Genomic DNA, 18,297 nt, shown 5'->3' with positions numbered 1-18,297 from the left:
AACAGGGGATGAAGCCTTCAGTTGAATGCCCACCAGCAGCTTTCTGCTCCGACTTCTCCACGGGGGAAGCAGCAGGCGCATGATCGCACTTTGCGGCACGTGCTTCTCCTTTCTAAAGCTGGTAAGTTTGGGTGCGTGGCCACGCTGGGGACGCTGCTGCTCTAAGCTCCCTGGTTGCTTCTGGTGAAGAGAAGCAGCTTTGCCCTCGGCCTCTTCTGCTCATTATTCTTTAGTCGGACGTTCGCAGTAGGTAAGCTCTGCGCCTGGTTCTGGACACGGACCACCGAAGAATCCCTCTAGGTAGAGGCACTATACACGAGAAAGGCCGAGCACATGGCCATGTTGCTGATACAGAGGCACAGCTCAGTCTGTGCAGGTGATTCCGAGCACCAGCTTTCTGCCCTGCCACCTCCGCTGTTTCAAGAGGAGAGAAAGCATTTACTAGAATGCCCAGCAGCATATTTCTGCTCTGGCTCTTCCATGGGCCAAGGCGAAGCTCTATGTTGGCACTCGGAGAGCCTTGTGCCTACCGTTTTCTGTATTTAAGCTGGGATGCCATGAGGTGCTGTTGACACTGCTGCAGAGACCCCTGGCTGCTCCTCAAGACCAGCAACAGCTTTCTGCTGGGGCTGCACTGGAGAAGCAGAAGCTGTATTTTCGCACTTTGAGAGCCTTGCTCCTTCACGTTAAGGCAGGTAAGCTGGGGTGCCGTGACATGCTGGTGACACCGCCGCCAAGTTTCCTGGTTGCTTGTGGTGACCTGCATCAGCTTTCTGCTCGGTCTCTTCGGCACGTTCTTCTTTGGTTCGGAGTATGGAAGCGCTGCGCCTGGATCTGGAGGCGGAACATGGAAGAATCACGGCACTAAGAGGGGCTACACAAGGTAAAGGCAGTGCGCATTGCAGTGTTGCTGACACTGGAGCACAAGTCACTCTGTGCAGGTGATTCGCAGCACCAGCTTTCTGCCCTGCCAGCTCCGCCCTGGAAGGATGGGATGATGCCTGCCGTTGAATGCCTAGCAGCAGCTCTCTGCTGCGGATCCTAGACTCTATGTGCACTAGCTGGACGTTCGGAGTCTCTGAGCACGGCGCCTTTACCTGGAGCCAGAACATCAAGGACTCCCTTTAGGAAGATGGGCTCTACATGACAAAGGCAGAGCACATTGCCATCTTGCTGTCACTGGAGAAGAGCTAGCTCCGTGAAGGTTATTCCTAGCACCAGCTTTCTGCCCTGCAATCCCCACTGAGGGACGAGGGGATGAAGCCTTCAGTTGAAAGCTCACCAGCAGCTCTCTGCTTTGACTTCTCCCCGGGAGAAGCAGAAGACGTATGGTCGCACTTTGCGGCGCTTGCCTCTCCTTTCTACGGCAGGTAAGTTTGGGTGCGTGGCCACGCTGGTGACACTGCTGCAAAGCTGCCTGCTTGCTTCTGGTGGTCAGCATGAGATTTCTGCTGGGGCTGCTGGGCTCAGTATTCTTCAGCTGGACGTTCGGAGACTGAAAGCCCTGCGCCTGGTTCTGGAGACGAAACATCAAAGAATCACGGTGTTTAGATGCACTATAGACGTTAAAGGCAGTGCAAACTCCACGTTGCTGACAGCGCTCAGAGATGACACACGGTAGGTAAATCCCAGCACGAGCTGTCTGCCCTCTTCGATGCACTTCGGGAGGAGGGGACGGTGCCTTTAGTTGAATGCCCGGCAGCAGATTTCTCCTCCGGCTCTTCGGCTCGTTATTCTGTAGCTGGACGCTCGGAGTACCTAAGCACTGCGCCCGGAGCAGCAGAAGGAACATCGAAGAATCGCGGTAGGTGGATGGACTACGCATGAGAAAGGCAGTGCACATTGCCTTCTTGCTGACCCTGGAGCATAGCTCTGTGCAGTTGATTCCCAGGACCAGCTTCATGCAATGCCCGCTCCACTGATGGGAGCAGGGAAAGGCGACTTCAGTTGAAGGCCCAGCACCAGCGTTCCGCTCTGGCTCCTCCACTGGAGAAGCAGGAGCTGTACAGCTTTGACCAAGGCACTTTGAGTGCCTTGTTCCTGCCGTTTACGGCAGTTAAGCTGGGCTGCCATGAGATGCTGCTGTCACTGCCGCAGAGAGCCCTGGCTTCTGATTCGGAAGATCACAACAGCCTTCTGCTCTGGCTCCACTGACAGAAGACGTGTGTTAGCACCACTTGGCGAGCCTTGCTTTGTAAGTTTTAGGCAGGTAAGCTGGGGTGCGGTGACATGCCGGTGACACTGCTGCTAAGCTCCCTGGTTGCTTCTGGTGATCAGCATGAACTTTCTGCTCGGGCTCCTCTGCTCGTTCTTCTTCAGAAGGGCGCTCAAAGTGGGCAAGATTGCGCCTGGAGCTGCATTCGGAACATCAAAGAATCACGTTATTTAAGCGCACTCTTCATGTTAAAGGCAGTGCACGCTGCCACGTTGCTGACTGCGCTCGGAAATCACACCCTCTAGGTAATTCCCAGCAGAAGCTTTCTGCCCTCCCGGATGCACTGTGGGAGGAAGGGATGGTGCTTTTAGTTGAACGCCCAGCAGCAGCTTTCTCCTCCGGCTCCTCAGCTCCTTATTCTTTAGCTGGACGTTCGGAGTGGGTAAACACTGCGCCTGGATCTGGAGGAGGAATACCGAAGAATGTCTGTGTGAAGAGGGGCTATAGGTGACAAAAGCAGTGCGCCTTGCCATGCTGCTGACACCGGAGCACGTCTCACTTTGTGCAGGTGATGAACAGCACCACCTTACTGCAACGCCAGCTCCACTGTTGGGGGAAGGGGCTGGCGCCTTCCGTTGAACACCCAGCAGCAGCAGCTTTCTGCTCTGGCTCCGCCACTGAAGAAGCAGCGTCTGTATGTTCCCGCTTTGAGACTCCTGCTCCTTATGTTTGCAGCACATAAGCTGGCGTGCCGTGTAAATTGGTCACACGGCTTCAAAGCTTCCTGGTTGCTTCTCGTGATCAGCAGCAGCTTTGTACTCGGGCTCCTCGGCTCATTAATCTTCAGATGGACGTTCGGAGTGTGTAAGCACTGCGCCTGGGTCTTTAGACGGAACATCACGCTGTTAAGATTGGCTATACAAGTTGAAGGCAACGCACGCTGCCATGTTGCTGCCGCTGCTCCGAGATCACACTCTGTAGGAAATTCCCAGCACAAGCTTTCTTCCGTCCCAGAACCCCTGTGGGAGAAGGGGATGGTGCCTTTAGTTGAATGTCCAGCAGCAGCTTTCTCCTCCGGCTCCTCGCCTCTCTATTCAGTAGCTGGACTTGCGGAGTATGGAAGCACTGCGCCTGGCTTTGAAGACAGAACTTCCAAGAATCATGCTATTAAGACGGGCTACGCCAGTTAAAGGCAGTGCACGTCGGCTTCTTGCTGACACTGGAGAGCAGCTCGCTCTGTGAAGGTCATTCCTAGAAGAGGCTTCCTGCCCTGCCATCTCCAATGCGGGAACAGGGGATGAAGCCTTCAGTTGAATGCCCACCAGCAGCTTTCTGCTCCGACTTCTCCACGGGGGAAGCAGCAGGCGCATGATCGCACTTTGCGGCACGTGCTTCTCCTTTCTAAAGCTGGTAAGTTTGGGTGCGTGGCCACGCTGGGGACGCTGCTGCTCTAAGCTCCCTGGTTGCTTCTGGTGAAGAGAAGCAGCTTTGCCCTCGGCCTCTTCTGCTCATTATTCTTTAGTCGGACGTTCGCAGTAGGTAAGCTCTGCGCCTGGTTCTGGACACGGACCACCGAAGAATCCCTCTAGGTAGAGGCACTATACACGAGAAAGGCCGAGCACATGGCCATGTTGCTGATACAGAGGCACAGCTCAGTCTGTGCAGGTGATTCCGAGCACCAGCTTTCTGCCCTGCCACCTCCGCTGTTTCAAGAGGAGAGAAAGCATTTACTAGAATGCCCAGCAGCATATTTCTGCTCTGGCTCTTCCATGGGCCAAGGCGAAGCTCTATGTTGGCACTCGGAGAGCCTTGTGCCTACCGTTTTCTGTATTTAAGCTGGGATGCCATGAGGTGCTGTTGACACTGCTGCAGAGACCCCTGGCTGCTCCTCAAGACCAGCAACAGCTTTCTGCTGGGGCTGCACTGGAGAAGCAGAAGCTGTATTTTCGCACTTTGAGAGCCTTGCTCCTTCACGTTAAGGCAGGTAAGCTGGGGTGCCGTGACATGCTGGTGACACCGCCGCCAAGTTTCCTGGTTGCTTGTGGTGACCTGCATCAGCTTTCTGCTCGGTCTCTTCGGCACGTTCTTCTTTGGTTCGGAGTATGGAAGCGCTGCGCCTGGATCTGAAGGCGGAACATGGAAGAATCACGGCACTAAGAGGGGCTACACAAGGTAAAGGCAGTGCGCATTGCAGTGTTGCTGACACTGGAGCACAAGTCACTCTGTGCAGGTGATTCGCAGCACCAGCTTTCTGCCCTGCCAGCTCCGCCCTGGAAGGATGGGATGATGCCTGCCGTTGAATGCCTAGCAGCAGCTCTCTGCTGCGGATCCTAGACTCTATGTGCACTAGCTGGACGTTCGGAGTCTCTGAGCACGGCGCCTTTACCTGGAGCCAGAACATCAAGGACTCCCTTTAGGAAGATGGGCTCTACATGACAAAGGCAGAGCACATTGCCATCTTGCTGTCACTGGAGAAGAGCTAGCTCCGTGAAGGTTATTCCTAGCACCAGCTTTCTGCCCTGCAATCCCCACTGAGGGACGAGGGGATGAAGCCTTCAGTTGAAAGCTCACCAGCAGCTCTCTGCTTTGACTTCTCCCCGGGAGAAGCAGAAGACGTATGGTCGCACTTTGCGGCGCTTGCCTCTCCTTTCTACGGCAGGTAAGTTTGGGTGCGTGGCCACGCTGGTGACACTGCTGCAAAGCTGCCTGCTTGCTTCTGGTGGTCAGCATGAGATTTCTGCTGGGGCTGCTGGGCTCAGTATTCTTCAGCTGGACGTTCGGAGACTGAAAGCCCTGCGCCTGGTTCTGGAGACGAAACATCAAAGAATCACGGTGTTTAGATGCACTATAGACGTTAAAGGCAGTGCAAACTCCACGTTGCTGACAGCGCTCAGAGATGACACACGGTAGGTAAATCCCAGCACGAGCTGTCTGCCCTCTTCGATGCACTTCGGGAGGAGGGGACGGTGCCTTTAGTTGAATGCCCGGCAGCAGATTTCTCCTCCGGCTCTTCGGCTCGTTATTCTGTAGCTGGACGCTCGGAGTACCTAAGCACTGCGCCCGGAGCAGCAGAAGGAACATCGAAGAATCGCGGTAGGTGGATGGACTACGCATGAGAAAGGCAGTGCACATTGCCTTCTTGCTGACCCTGGAGCATAGCTCTGTGCAGTTGATTCCCAGGACCAGCTTCATGCAATGCCCGCTCCACTGATGGGAGCAGGGAAAGGCGACTTCAGTTGAAGGCCCAGCACCAGCGTTCCGCTCTGGCTCCTCCACTGGAGAAGCAGGAGCTGTACAGCTTTGACCAAGGCACTTTGAGTGCCTTGTTCCTGCCGTTTACGGCAGTTAAGCTGGGCTGCCATGAGATGCTGCTGTCACTGCCGCAGAGAGCCCTGGCTTCTGATTCGGAAGATCACAACAGCCTTCTGCTCTGGCTCCACTGACAGAAGACGTGTGTTAGCACCACTTGGCGAGCCTTGCTTTGTAAGTTTTAGGCAGGTAAGCTGGGGTGCGGTGACATGCCGGTGACACTGCTGCTAAGCTCCCTGGTTGCTTCTGGTGATCAGCATGAACTTTCTGCTCGGGCTCCTCTGCTCGTTCTTCTTCAGAAGGGCGCTCAAAGTGGGCAAGATTGCGCCTGGAGCTGCATTCGGAACATCAAAGAATCACGTTATTTAAGCGCACTCTTCATGTTAAAGGCAGTGCACGCTGCCACGTTGCTGACTGCGCTCGGAAATCACACCCTGTAGGTAATTCCCAGCAGAAGCTTTCTGCCCTCCCGGATGCACTGTGGGAGGAAGGGATGGTGCTTTTAGTTGAACGCCCAGCAGCAGCTTTCTCCTCCGGCTCCTCAGCTCCTTATTCTTTAGCTGGACGTTCGGAGTGGGTAAACACTGCGCCTGGATCTGGAGGAGGAATACCGAAGAATGTCTGTGTGAAGAGGGGCTATAGGTGACAAAAGCAGTGCGCCTTGCCATGCTGCTGACACCGGAGCACGTCTCACTTTGTGCAGGTGATGAACAGCACCACCTTACTGCAACGCCAGCTCCACTGTTGGGGGAAGGGGCTGGCGCCTTCCGTTGAACACCCAGCAGCAGCAGCTTTCTGCTCTGGCTCCGCCACTGAAGAAGCAGCGTCTGTATGTTCCCGCTTTGAGACTCCTGCTCCTTATGTTTGCAGCACATAAGCTGACGTGCCGTGTAAATTGGTCACACGGCTTCAAAGCTTCCTGGTTGCTTCTCGTGATCAGCAGCAGCTTTGTACTCGGGCTCCTCGGCTCATTAATCTTCAGATGGACGTTCGGAGTGTGTAAGCACTGCGCCTGGGTCTTTAGACGGAACATCACGCTGTTAAGATTGGCTATACAAGTTGAAGGCAACGCACGCTGCCATGTTGCTGCCGCTGCTCCGAGATCACACTCTGTAGGAAATTCCCAGCACAAGCTTTCTTCCGTCCCAGAACCCCTGTGGGAGAAGGGGATGGTGCCTTTAGTTGAATGTCCAGCAGCAGCTTTCTCCTCCGGCTCCTCGCCTCTCTATTCAGTAGCTGGACTTGCGGAGTATGGAAGCACTGCGCCTGGCTTTGAAGACAGAACTTCCAAGAATCATGCTATTAAGACGGGCTACGCCAGTTAAAGGCAGTGCACGTCGGCTTCTTGCTGACACTGGAGAGCAGCTCGCTCTGTGAAGGTCATTCCTAGAAGAGGCTTCCTGCCCTGCCATCTCCAATGCGGGAACAGGGGATGAAGCCTTCAGTTGAATGCCCACCAGCAGCTTTCTGCTCCGACTTCTCCACGGGGGAAGCAGCAGGCGCATGATCGCACTTTGCGGCACGTGCTTCTCCTTTCTAAAGCTGGTAAGTTTGGGTGCGTGGCCACGCTGGGGACGCTGCTGCTCTAAGCTCCCTGGTTGCTTCTGGTGAAGAGAAGCAGCTTTGCCCTCGGCCTCTTCTGCTCATTATTCTTTAGTCGGACGTTCGCAGTAGGTAAGCTCTGCGCCTGGTTCTGGACACGGACCACCGAAGAATCCCTCTAGGTAGAGGCACTATACACGAGAAAGGCCGAGCACAAGGCCATGTTGCTGATACAGAGGCACAGCTCAGTCTGTGCAGGTGATTCCGAGCACCAGCTTTCTGCCCTGCCACCTCCGCTGTTTCAAGAGGAGAGAAAGCATTTACTAGAATGCCCAGCAGCATATTTCTGCTCTGGCTCTTCCATGGGCCAAGGCGAAGCTCTATGTTGGCACTCGGAGAGCCTTGTGCCTACCGTTTTCTGTATTTAAGCTGGGATGCCATGAGGTGCTGTTGACACTGCTGCAGAGACCCCTGGCTGCTCCTCAAGACCAGCAACAGCTTTCTGCTGGGGCTGCACTGGAGAAGCAGAAGCTGTATTTTCGCACTTTGAGAGCCTTGCTCCTTCACGTTAAGGCAGGTAAGCTGGGGTGCCGTGACATGCTGGTGACACCGCCGCCAAGTTTCCTGGTTGCTTGTGGTGACCTGCATCAGCTTTCTGCTCGGTCTCTTCGGCACGTTCTTCTTTGGTTCGGAGTATGGAAGCGCTGCGCCTGGATCTGGAGGCGGAACATGGAAGAATCACGGCACTAAGAGGGGCTACACAAGGTAAAGGCAGTGCGCATTGCAGTGTTGCTGACACTGGAGCACAAGTCACTCTGTGCAGGTGATTCGCAGCACCAGCTTTCTGCCCTGCCAGCTCCGCCCTGGAAGGATGGGATGATGCCTGCCGTTGAATGCCTAGCAGCAGCTCTCTGCTGCGGATCCTAGACTCTATGTGCACTAGCTGGACGTTCGGAGTCTCTGAGCACGGCGCCTTTACCTGGAGCCAGAACATCAAGGACTCCCTTTAGGAAGATGGGCTCTACATGACAAAGGCAGAGCACATTGCCATCTTGCTGTCACTGGAGAAGAGCTAGCTCCGTGAAGGTTATTCCTAGCACCAGCTTTCTGCCCTGCAATCCCCACTGAGGGACGAGGGGATGAAGCCTTCAGTTGAAAGCTCACCAGCAGCTCTCTGCTTTGACTTCTCCCCGGGAGAAGCAGAAGACGTATGGTCGCACTTTGCGGCGCTTGCCTCTCCTTTCTACGGCAGGTAAGTTTGGGTGCGTGGCCACGCTGGTGACACTGCTGCAAAGCTGCCTGCTTGCTTCTGGTGGTCAGCATGAGATTTCTGCTGGGGCTGCTGGGCTCAGTATTCTTCAGCTGGACGTTCGGAGACTGAAAGCCCTGCGCCTGGTTCTGGAGACGAAACATCAAAGAATCACGGTGTTTAGATGCACTATAGACGTTAAAGGCAGTGCAAACTCCACGTTGCTGACAGCGCTCAGAGATGACACACGGTAGGTAAATCCCAGCACGAGCTGTCTGCCCTCTTCGATGCACTTCGGGAGGAGGGGACGGTGCCTTTAGTTGAATGCCCGGCAGCAGATTTCTCCTCCGGCTCTTCGGCTCGTTATTCTGTAGCTGGACGCTCGGAGTACCTAAGCACTGCGCCCGGAGCAGCAGAAGGAACATCGAAGAATCGCGGTAGGTGGATGGACTACGCATGAGAAAGGCAGTGCACATTGCCTTCTTGCTGACCCTGGAGCATAGCTCTGTGCAGTTGATTCCCAGGACCAGCTTCATGCAATGCCCGCTCCACTGATGGGAGCAGGGAAAGGCGACTTCAGTTGAAGGCCCAGCACCAGCGTTCCGCTCTGGCTCCTCCACTGGAGAAGCAGGAGCTGTACAGCTTTGACCAAGGCACTTTGAGTGCCTTGTTCCTGCCGTTTACGGCAGTTAAGCTGGGCTGCCATGAGATGCTGCTGTCACTGCCGCAGAGAGCCCTGGCTTCTGATTCGGAAGATCACAACAGCCTTCTGCTCTGGCTCCACTGACAGAAGACGTGTGTTAGCACCACTTGGCGAGCCTTGCTTTGTAAGTTTTAGGCAGGTAAGCTGGGGTGCGGTGACATGCCGGTGACACTGCTGCTAAGCTCCCTGGTTGCTTCTGGTGATCAGCATGAACTTTCTGCTCGGGCTCCTCTGCTCGTTCTTCTTCAGAAGGGCGCTCAAAGTGGGCAAGATTGCGCCTGGAGCTGCATTCGGAACATCAAAGAATCACGTTATTTAAGCGCACTCTTCATGTTAAAGGCAGTGCACGCTGCCACGTTGCTGACTGCGCTCGGAAATCACACCCTCTAGGTAATTCCCAGCAGAAGCTTTCTGCCCTCCCGGATGCACTGTGGGAGGAAGGGATGGTGCTTTTAGTTGAACGCCCAGCAGCAGCTTTCTCCTCCGGCTCCTCAGCTCCTTATTCTTTAGCTGGACGTTCGGAGTGGGTAAACACTGCGCCTGGATCTGGAGGAGGAATACCGAAGAATGTCTGTGTGAAGAGGGGCTATAGGTGACAAAAGCAGTGCGCCTTGCCATGCTGCTGACACCGGAGCACGTCTCACTTTGTGCAGGTGATGAACAGCACCACCTTACTGCAACGCCAGCTCCACTGTTGGGGGAAGGGGCTGGCGCCTTCCGTTGAACACCCAGCAGCAGCAGCTTTCTGCTCTGGCTCCGCCACTGAAGAAGCAGCGTCTGTATGTTCCCGCTTTGAGACTCCTGCTCCTTATGTTTGCAGCACATAAGCTGGCGTGCCGTGTAAATTGGTCACACGGCTTCAAAGCTTCCTGGTTGCTTCTCGTGATCAGCAGCAGCTTTGTACTCGGGCTCCTCGGCTCATTAATCTTCAGATGGACGTTCGGAGTGTGTAAGCACTGCGCCTGGGTCTTTAGACGGAACATCACGCTGTTAAGATTGGCTATACAAGTTGAAGGCAACGCACGCTGCCATGTTGCTGCCGCTGCTCCGAGATCACACTCTGTAGGAAATTCCCAGCACAAGCTTTCTTCCGTCCCAGAACCCCTGTGGGAGAAGGGGATGGTGCCTTTAGTTGAATGTCCAGCAGCAGCTTTCTCCTCCGGCTCCTCGCCTCTCTATTCAGTAGCTGGACTTGCGGAGTATGGAAGCACTGCGCCTGGCTTTGAAGACAGAACTTCCAAGAATCATGCTATTAAGACGGGCTACGCCAGTTAAAGGCAGTGCACGTCGGCTTCTTGCTGACACTGGAGAGCAGCTCGCTCTGTGAAGGTCATTCCTAGAAGAGGCTTCCTGCCCTGCCATCTCCAATGCGGGAACAGGGGATGAAGCCTTCAGTTGAATGCCCACCAGCAGCTTTCTGCTCCGACTTCTCCACGGGGGAAGCAGCAGGCGCATGATCGCACTTTGCGGCACGTGCTTCTCCTTTCTAAAGCTGGTAAGTTTGGGTGCGTGGCCACGCTGGGGACGCTGCTGCTCTAAGCTCCCTGGTTGCTTCTGGTGAAGAGAAGCAGCTTTGCCCTCGGCCTCTTCTGCTCATTATTCTTTAGTCGGACGTTCGCAGTAGGTAAGCTCTGCGCCTGGTTCTGGACACGGACCACCGAAGAATCCCTCTAGGTAGAGGCACTATACACGAGAAAGGCCGAGCACATGGCCATGTTGCTGATACAGAGGCACAGCTCAGTCTGTGCAGGTGATTCCGAGCACCAGCTTTCTGCCCTGCCACCTCCGCTGTTTCAAGAGGAGAGAAAGCATTTACTAGAATGCCCAGCAGCATATTTCTGCTCTGGCTCTTCCATGGACGAAGGCGAAGCTCTATGTTGGCACTCGGAGAGCCTTGTGCCTACCGTTTTCTGTATTTAAGCTGGGATGCCATGAGGTGCTGTTGACACTGCTGCAGAGACCCCTGGCTGCTCCTCAAGACCAGCAACAGCTTTCTGCTGGGGCTGCACTGGAGAAGCAGAAGCTGTATTTTCGCACTTTGAGAGCCTTGCTCCTTCACGTTAAGGCAGGTAAGCTGGGGTGCCGTGACATGCTGGTGACACCGCCGCCAAGTTTCCTGGTTGCTTGTGGTGACCTGCATCAGCTTTCTGCTCGGTCTCTTCGGCACGTTCTTCTTTGGTTCGGAGTATGGAAGCGCTGCGCCTGGATCTGGAGGCGGAACATGGAAGAATCACGGCACTAAGAGGGGCTACACAAGGTAAAGGCAGTGCGCATTGCAGTGTTGCTGACACTGGAGCACAAGTCACTCTGTGCAGGTGATTCGCAGCACCAGCTTTCTGCCCTGCCAGCTCCGCCCTGGAAGGATGGGATGATGCCTGCCGTTGAATGCCTAGCAGCAGCTCTCTGCTGCGGATCCTAGACTCTATGTGCACTAGCTGGACGTTCGGAGTCTCTGAGCACGGCGCCTTTACCTGGAGCCAGAACATCAAGGACTCCCTTTAGGAAGATGGGCTCTACATGACAAAGGCAGAGCACATTGCCATCTTGCTGTCACTGGAGAAGAGCTAGCTCCGTGAAGGTTATTCCTAGCACCAGCTTTCTGCCCTGCAATCCCCACTGAGGGACGAGGGGATGAAGCCTTCAGTTGAAAGCTCACCAGCAGCTCTCTGCTTTGACTTCTCCCCGGGAGAAGCAGAAGACGTATGGTCGCACTTTGCGGCGCTTGCCTCTCCTTTCTACGGCAGGTAAGTTTGGGTGCGTGGCCACGCTGGTGACACTGCTGCAAAGCTGCCTGCTTGCTTCTGGTGGTCAGCATGAGATTTCTGCTGGGGCTGCTGGGCTCAGTATTCTTCAGCTGGACGTTCGGAGACTGAAAGCCCTGCGCCTGGTTCTGGAGACGAAACATCAAAGAATCACGGTGTTTAGATGCACTATAGACGTTAAAGGCAGTGCAAACTCCACGTTGCTGACAGCGCTCAGAGATGACACACGGTAGGTAAATCCCAGCACGAGCTGTCTGCCCTCTTCGATGCACTTCGGGAGGAGGGGACGGTGCCTTTAGTTGAATGCCCGGCAGCAGATTTCTCCTCCGGCTCTTCGGCTCGTTATTCTGTAGCTGGACGCTCGGAGTACCTAAGCACTGCGCCCGGAGCAGCAGAAGGAACATCGAAGAATCGCGGTAGGTGGATGGACTACGCATGAGAAAGGCAGTGCACATTGCCTTCTTGCTGACCCTGGAGCATAGCTCTGTGCAGTTGATTCCCAGGACCAGCTTCATGCAATGCCCGCTCCACTGATGGGAGCAGGGAAAGGCGACTTCAGTTGAAGGCCCAGCACCAGCGTTCCGCTCTGGCTCCTCCACTGGAGAAGCAGGAGCTGTACAGCTTTGACCAAGGCACTTTGAGTGCCTTGTTCCTGCCGTTTACGGCAGTTAAGCTGGGCTGCCATGAGATGCTGCTGTCACTGCCGCAGAGAGCCCTGGCTTCTGATTCGGAAGATCACAACAGCCTTCTGCTCTGGCTCCACTGACAGAAGACGTGTGTTAGCACCACTTGGCGAGCCTTGCTTTGTAAGTTTTAGGCAGGTAAGCTGGGGTGCGGTGACATGCCGGTGACACTGCTGCTAAGCTCCCTGGTTGCTTCTGGTGATCAGCATGAACTTTCTGCTCGGGCTCCTCTGCTCGTTCTTCTTCAGAAGGGCGCTCAAAGTGGGCAAGATTGCGCCTGGAGCTGCATTCGGAACATCAAAGAATCACGTTATTTAAGCGCACTCTTCATGTTAAAGGCAGTGCACGCTGCCACGTTGCTGACTGCGCTCGGAAATCACACCCTCTAGGTAATTCCCAGCAGAAGCTTTCTGCCCTCCCGGATGCACTGTGGGAGGAAGGGATGGTGCTTTTAGTTGAACGCCCAGCAGCAGCTTTCTCCTCCGGCTCCTCAGCTCCTTATTCTTTAGCTGGACGTTCGGAGTGGGTAAACACTGCGCCTGGATCTGGAGGAGGAATACCGAAGAATGTCTGTGTGAAGAGGGGCTATAGGTGACAAAAGCAGTGCGCCTTGCCATGCTGCTGACACCGGAGCACGTCTCACTTTGTGCAGGTGATGAACAGCACCACCTTACTGCAACGCCAGCTCCACTGTTGGGGGAAGGGGCTGGCGCCTTCCGTTGAACACCCAGCAGCAGCAGCTTTCTGCTCTGGCTCCGCCACTGAAGAAGCAGCGTCTGTATGTTCCCGCTTTGAGACTCCTGCTCCTTATGTTTGCAGCACATAAGCTGGCGTGCCGTGTAAATTGGTCACACGGCTTCAAAGCTTCCTGGTTGCTTCTCGTGATCAGCAGCAGCTTTGTACTCGGGCTCCTCGGCTCATTAATCTTCAGATGGACGTTCGGAGTGTGTAAGCACTGCGCCTGGGTCTTTAGACGGAACATCACGCTGTTAAGATTGGCTATACAAGTTGAAGGCAACGCACGCTGCCATGTTGCTGCCGCTGCTCCGAGATCACACTCTGTAGGAAATTCCCAGCACAAGCTTTCTTCCGTCCCAGAACCCCTGTGGGAGAAGGGGATGGTGCCTTTAGTTGAATGTCCAGCAGCAGCTTTCTCCTCCGGCTCCTCGCCTCTCTATTCAGTAGCTGGACTTGCGGAGTATGGAAGCACTGCGCCTGGCTTTGAAGACAGAACTTCCAAGAATCATGCTATTAAGACGGGCTACGCCAGTTAAAGGCAGTGCACGTCGGCTTCTTGCTGACACTGGAGAGCAGCTCGCTCTGTGAAGGTCATTCCTAGAAGAGGCTTCCTGCCCTGCCATCTCCAATGCGGGAACAGGGGATGAAGCCTTCAGTTGAATGCCCACCAGCAGCTTTCTGCTCCGACTTCTCCACGGGGGAAGCAGCAGGCGCATGATCGCACTTTGCGGCACGTGCTTCTCCTTTCTAAAGCTGGTAAGTTTGGGTGCGTGGCCACGCTGGGGACGCTGCTGCTCTAAGCTCCCTGGTTGCTTCTGGTGAAGAGAAGCAGCTTTGCCCTCGGCCTCTTCTGCTCATTATTCTTTAGTCGGACGTTCGCAGTAGGTAAGCTCTGCGCCTGGTTCTGGACACGGACCACCGAAGAATCCCTCTAGGTAGAGGCACTATACACGAGAAAGGCCGAGCACATGGCCATGTTGCTGATACAGAGGCACAGCTCAGTCTGTGCAGGTGATTCCGAGCACCAGCTTTCTGCCCTGCCACCTCCGCTGTTTCAAGAGGAGAGAAAGCATTTACTAGAATGCCCAGCAGCATATTTCTGCTCTGGCTCTTCCATGGGCCAAGGCGAAGCTCTATGTTGGCACTCGGAGAGCCTTGTGCCTACCGTTTTCTGTATTTAAGCTGGGATGCCATGAGGTGCTGTTGACACTGCTGCAGAGACCCCTGGCTGCTCCTCAAGACCAGCAACAGCTTTCTGCTGGGGCTGCACTGGAGAAGCAGAAGCTGTATTTTCGCACTTTGAGAGCCTTGCTCCTTCACGTTAAGGCAGGTAAGCTGGGGTGCCGTGACATGCTGGTGACACCGCCGCCAAGTTTCCTGGTTGCTTGTGGTGACCTGCATCAGCTTTCTGCTCGGTCTCTTCGGCACGTTCTTCTTTGGTTCGGAGTATGGAAGCGCTGCGCCTGGATCTGGAGGCGGAACATGGAAGAATCACGGCACTAAGAGGGGCTACACAAGGTAAAGGCAGTGCGCATTGCAGTGTTGCTGACACTGGAGCACAAGTCACTCTGTGCAGGTGATTCGCAGCACCAGCTTTCTGCCCTGCCAGCTCCGCCCTGGAAGGATGGGATGATGCCTGCCGTTGAATGCCTAGCAGCAGCTCTCTGCTGCGGATCCTAGACTCTATGTGCACTAGCTGGACGTTCGGAGTCTCTGAGCACGGCGCCTTTACCTGGAGCCAGAACATCAAGGACTCCCTTTAGGAAGATGGGCTCTACATGACAAAGGCAGAGCACATTGCCATCTTGCTGTCACTGGAGAAGAGCTAGCTCCGTGAAGGTTATTCCTAGCACCAGCTTTCTGCCCTGCAATCCCCACTGAGGGACGAGGGGATGAAGCCTTCAGTTGAAAGCTCACCAGCAGCTCTCTGCTTTGACTTCTCCCCGGGAGAAGCAGAAGACGTATGGTCGCACTTTGCGGCGCTTGCCTCTCCTTTCTACGGCAGGTAAGTTTGGGTGCGTGGCCACGCTGGTGACACTGCTGCAAAGCTGCCTGCTTGCTTCTGGTGGTCAGCATGAGATTTCTGCTGGGGCTGCTGGGCTCAGTATTCTTCAGCTGGACGTTCGGAGACTGAAAGCCCTGCGCCTGGTTCTGGAGACGAAACATCAAAGAATCACGGTGTTTAGATGCACTATAGACGTTAAAGGCAGTGCAAACTCCACGTTGCTGACAGCGCTCAGAGATGACACACGGTAGGTAAATCCCAGCACGAGCTGTCTGCCCTCTTCGATGCACTTCGGGAGGAGGGGACGGTGCCTTTAGTTGAATGCCCGGCAGCAGATTTCTCCTCCGGCTCTTCGGCTCGTTATTCTGTAGCTGGACGCTCGGAGTACCTAAGCACTGCGCCCGGAGCAGCAGAAGGAACATCGAAGAATCGCGGTAGGTGGATGGACTACGCATGAGAAAGGCAGTGCACATTGCCTTCTTGCTGACCCTGGAGCATAGCTCTGTGCAGTTGATTCCCAGGACCAGCTTCATGCAATGCCCGCTCCACTGATGGGAGCAGGGAAAGGCGACTTCAGTTGAAGGCCCAGCACCAGCGTTCCGCTCTGGCTCCTCCACTGGAGAAGCAGGAGCTGTACAGCTTTGACCAAGGCACTTTGAGTGCCTTGTTCCTGCCGTTTACGGCAGTTAAGCTGGGCTGCCATGAGATGCTGCTGTCACTGCCGCAGAGAGCCCTGGCTTCTGATTCGGAAGGTCACAACAGCCTTCTGCTCTGGCTCCACTGACAGAAGACGTGTGTTAGCACCACTTGGCGAGCCTTGCTTTGTAAGTTTTAGGCAGGTAAGCTGGGGTGCGGTGACATGCCGGTGACACTGCTGCTAAGCTCCCTGGTTGCTTCTGGTGATCAGCATGAACTTTCTGCTCGGGCTCCTCTGCTCGTTCTTCTTCAGAAGGGCGCTCAAAGTGGGCAAGATTGCGCCTGGAGCTGCATTCGGAACATCAAAGAATCACGTTATTTAAGCGCACTCTTCATGTTAAAGGCAGTGCACGCTGCCACGTTGCTGACTGCGCTCGGAAATCACACCCTGTAGGTAATTCCCAGCAGAAGCTTTCTGCCCTCCCGGATGCACTGTGGGAGGAAGGGATGGTGCTTTTAGTTGAACGCCCAGCAGCAGCTTTCTCCTCCGGCTCCTCAGCTCCTTATTCTTTAGCTGGACGTTCGGAGTGGGTAAACACTGCGCCTGGATCTGGAGGAGGAATACCGAAGAATGTCTGTGTGAAGAGGGGCTATAGGTGACAAAAGCAGTGCGCCTTGCCATGCTGCTGACACCGGAGCACGTCTCACTTTGTGCAGGTGATGAACAGCACCACCTTACTGCAACGCCAGCTCCACTGTTGGGGGAAGGGGCTGGCGCCTTCCGTTGAACACCCAGCAGCAGCAGCTTTCTGCTCTGGCTCCGCCACTGAAGAAGCAGCGTCTGTATGTTCCCGCTTTGAGACTCCTGCTCCTTATGTTTGCAGCACATAAGCTGACGTGCCGTGTAAATTGGTCACACGGCTTCAAAGCTTCCTGGTTGCTTCTCGTGATCAGCAGCAGCTTTGTACTCGGGCTCCTCGGCTCATTAATCTTCAGATGGATGTTCGGAGTGTGTAAGCACTGCGCCTGGGTCTTTAGACGGAACATCACGCTGTTAAGATTGGCTATACAAGTTGAAGGCAACGCACGCTGCCATGTTGCTGCCGCTGCTCCGAGATCACACTCTGTAGGAAATTCCCAGCACAAGCTTTCTTCCGTCCCAGAACCCCTGTGGGAGAAGGGGATGGTGCCTTTAGTTGAATGTCCAGCAGCAGCTTTCTCCTCCGGCTCCTCGCCTCTCTATTCAGTAGCTGGACTTGCGGAGTATGGAAGCACTGCGCCTGGCTTTGAAGACAGAACTTCCAAGAATCATGCTATTAAGACGGGCTACGCCAGTTAAAGGCAGTGCACGTCGGCTTCTTGCTGACACTGGAGAGCAGCTCGCTCTGTGAAGGTCATTCCTAGAAGAGGCTTCCTGCCCTGCCATCTCCAATGCGGGAACAGGGGATGAAGCCTTCAGTTGAATGCCCACCAGCAGCTTTCTGCTCCGACTTCTCCACGGGGGAAGCAGCAGGCGCATGATCGCACTTTGCGGCACGTGCTTCTCCTTTCTAAAGCTGGTAAGTTTGGGTGCGTGGCCACGCTGGGGACGCTGCTGCTCTAAGCTCCCTGGTTGCTTCTGGTGAAGAGAAGCAGCTTTGCCCTCGGCCTCTTCTGCTCATTATTCTTTAGTCGGACGTTCGCAGTAGGTAAGCTCTGCGCCTGGTTCTGGACACGGACCACCGAAGAATCCCTCTAGGTAGAGGCACTATACACGAGAAAGGCCGAGCACATGGCCATGTTGCTGATACAGAGGCACAGCTCAGTCTGTGCAGGTGATTCCGAGCACCAGCTTTCTGCCCTGCCACCTCCGCTGTTTCAAGAGGAGAGAAAGCATTTACTAGAATGCCCAGCAGCATATTTCTGCTCTGGCTCTTCCATGGGCCAAGGCGAAGCTCTATGTTGGCACTCGGAGAGCCTTGTGCCTACCGTTTTCTGTATTTAAGCTGGGATGCCATGAGGTGCTGTTGACACTGCTGCAGAGACCCCTGGCTGCTCCTCAAGACCAGCAACAGCTTTCTGCTGGGGCTGCACTGGAGAAGCAGAAGCTGTATTTTCGCACTTTGAGAGCCTTGCTCCTTCACGTTAAGGCAGGTAAGCTGGGGTGCCGTGACATGCTGGTGACACCGCCGCCAAGTTTCCTGGTTGCTTGTGGTGACCTGCATCAGCTTTCTGCTCGGTCTCTTCGGCACGTTCTTCTTTGGTTCGGAGTATGGAAGCGCTGCGCCTGGATCTGGAGGCGGAACATGGAAGAATCACGGCACTAAGAGGGGCTACACAAGGTAAAGGCAGTGCGCATTGCAGTGTTGCTGACACTGGAGCACAAGTCACTCTGTGCAGGTGATTCGCAGCACCAGCTTTCTGCCCTGCCAGCTCCGCCCTGGAAGGATGGGATGATGCCTGCCGTTGAATGCCTAGCAGCAGCTCTCTGCTGCGGATCCTAGACTCTATGTGCACTAGCTGGACGTTCGGAGTC

This window comes from Psittacula echo (genome assembly GCF_963264785.1).
Source record: "Psittacula echo genome assembly, chromosome: 3".
Classification (NCBI taxonomy): Eukaryota; Metazoa; Chordata; class Aves; order Psittaciformes; family Psittacidae; genus Psittacula; species Psittacula echo.
Note: the sequence above shows the minus strand (reverse complement) of the source record.